Source organism: Lontra canadensis, unplaced genomic scaffold (assembly GCF_010015895.1).
Source record: "Lontra canadensis isolate GAN:19392208 unplaced genomic scaffold, GSC_riverotter_1.0 scaffold71, whole genome shotgun sequence".
Taxonomy (NCBI): Eukaryota; Metazoa; Chordata; class Mammalia; order Carnivora; family Mustelidae; genus Lontra; species Lontra canadensis.
The window spans coordinates 4,659,785-4,662,256 of NW_022631065.1; the positions used below are offsets into that span (position 1 = coordinate 4,659,785).

The window sequence follows — 2,472 nt, forward strand, 5'->3', positions numbered from 1 at the left end:
ATTTTCTTTCTCTTTTTTGGATAATCCTTATTTAGAATGTCCACGTTTGAGCTAAATGGCATTTTTTCGTTTTCATGCTGCCCAAACATCCACTAACTTGAAACAAAATGGTCTCTGATTAATGTTTAACTAACAAGTAGTCCCACAGTAAGCTTCCAGGTTTCAGGTACCCGCTAATCTTTCCAGACGAGATCCGGCACGTTCAGGGTGGTATGGTCATAGACCCCGCTAATCTTTCCAACTACAGCTACTGGGAACCTCCTTTCTTCCTTTAAATATACTCCTCCCATCATTCCTTTAACATCTGTGAAATGGATCTTTATTATTTTTTTTTTAAACGCTTCCTTCCTTTGGAATAAACATCCAGTTTGTAGTATTTCCTATCAAGTCTTTTTCTTTCCTTTCCTTTTCCAGATACCACTGAAACAATACAATTAGCAGAATGCTTGTATGTATATAACAACAACAACAACAACAACAACAAAGTTGTACACAGCTACCTGAAATGTGAAGGAAAGAATCTGCAGAATCCCTTACATGCTATGAAACCTAAGGAAAACAACGTCTTTCTATTTCAAGAGGATGATAATTCCTGATTATTTTAACTTAAAAGTTGTTTCAAGTCAAATAAACCATCCAGCATATTTTTTGCAGGTTCTATAGTAATCATTTATTAATTTGATGTACTTCCAATTCCTAGTTAAATAATCCCACATATCTCAAGGACACTGGGGTGGGGGGACTTTGGTAACAAGCACTTAGTTTTCTTCAGTCCTGTTTTTCTCCCCAGCTCCACGGGGTCCATCCCAGGGCCCAGGATGAGGCAACCAGTCCAGTAACGATGCATGAAGAAAAAAAAAGTACACTCATCTAGTTTTTTTAAAAAAAACACTCCCGATGCTTTGCCCGGAATTTCAAGCGGCACAGAAGACCTGGGCAACTCTAGTTTCAACCTCAAAGATATCTGGCCTGTCCTGTGGGTTAGCAGCTAACATATCTTTCAAGAACTGCTTATCCCCTCAGACATGGAAGTCCTGAGTTTCTGAGAGACAGATGAGCAAGCAGTCAGTTGGGTTTTCAAGCTGCGCCTCACCAACAAGGACCACCTAGCGCCCTTATTTGATACAGATCCTCAAGCACTCCTTCTTGGTCTCAGAGTCAATGACAGTGACTCTATCTTTGCCCAGGTGCTAATGCCCGGGTGATAAATATATCAGCCATGGCTGTCTATAGGGTCCGGTCCGTCCCAGACGTCTGCAGCCACGTGGAAGCCTGAGCCACACGCTGAGGACAGGTGGTATTTATTCACATTCACATTTTTGTTGTCTTGAGTGCCCTCTTTGCTTCAGGGGAGCCAGCCCAGTACAGCCTTTGCTTAGTCCAAAGTAGGCTACCTTTTGGGTGGGGGTGCCCGACCGCTCCGTGATGAGGCTGTTACCTGGCTTTACGTCACTGGGTACCATATGGATTTTGCGCTGGAAGGCAGTGATGCTCGTGACCTGTACCATGAAGCTTTTGTGGGTGCTGGTTTCCACCTTCACAGAACTCCATGACAAGCCAAGGGTACCAGGGCCCCTCAGCACAAACCACGGCCCGCCCTCCTTGGAGCAAAGCCTCCGTCAACTGCAGATAGAGCGGCGCTCTGGTAGACACTGCCCATGCGCACAGCTTGCAGTTGCACGATAGGACGCAATTGTCCAACTGCGCGCCTCACTGCTCCAGCCCTGCTGCCTTCTGGTGGCGCCCCTGAGGCGGGTCAGGCCCCACATTCTCTTCGGCGTCTTGGCGCACCTGCGTGTCCCGCCCCCCAAGAGGACGCTGCTAAGTCCGGCCACTGCCTAGTGCCGCAGGCCGTGGCGGCCCAGCTGCGTGTCCTGCCGCGGGCTGTAGCGCCGCTGTGCGGACCGGTCCCCCGCGTCTGGCCGCCACAGCGCCAGGTAGGCCTCGTCCCCGCCTCAGTTGCCACTAGTGAAAAGGTTCACGAAAAAAAGTAATATGTTAAAGATAAATAATTTTGTTTTAAAATTCACCCTTCCTTAGTCTGAGCTTCCATGACAGTGGGATTAGAATTTTAATAGGAATGATAAACTATGAGTTATAGCTCTGCAAAGATTATTAAAATTATTGTTTCCATTTGCTTCTATCTAGGCCCTGTTGTAGCAAGAAGAATCCCACCTGCCTCATTCCTTCCTACTTGAACAGATGGATCATAAAAGTATGGGCTCACCAAGGAACATTTAGTCTCATCCCATTACACCTGCTGGCCAAGGGAGCGATACAAAACAGCCACTATCCAATTCATATACTTAAAACCATCCAAGAGAATGGTTTCGCAGGCCTTACTGGCCAGCTGGGTTTGTCCTTGGCTTGTTCCCAATAATATAAAAGTAAATTGTAGTAATTGCAGTCCCTTCCATATCACATGTGTACAGGCCCTGAGAACTACATTACTGCTACGAGTAGCAAAAGAAA

General features: G+C 46.2%; 1 pseudogene; it reads right to left on the reverse strand.

Annotated features, from left to right (window-relative positions):
* Positions 1 to 914: 914 nt before the first annotated feature.
* LOC116881076 lies at positions 915 to 1,660 on the reverse strand (annotated as a pseudogene).
* Between the last annotated feature and the right edge of the window lie 812 nt (positions 1,661 to 2,472).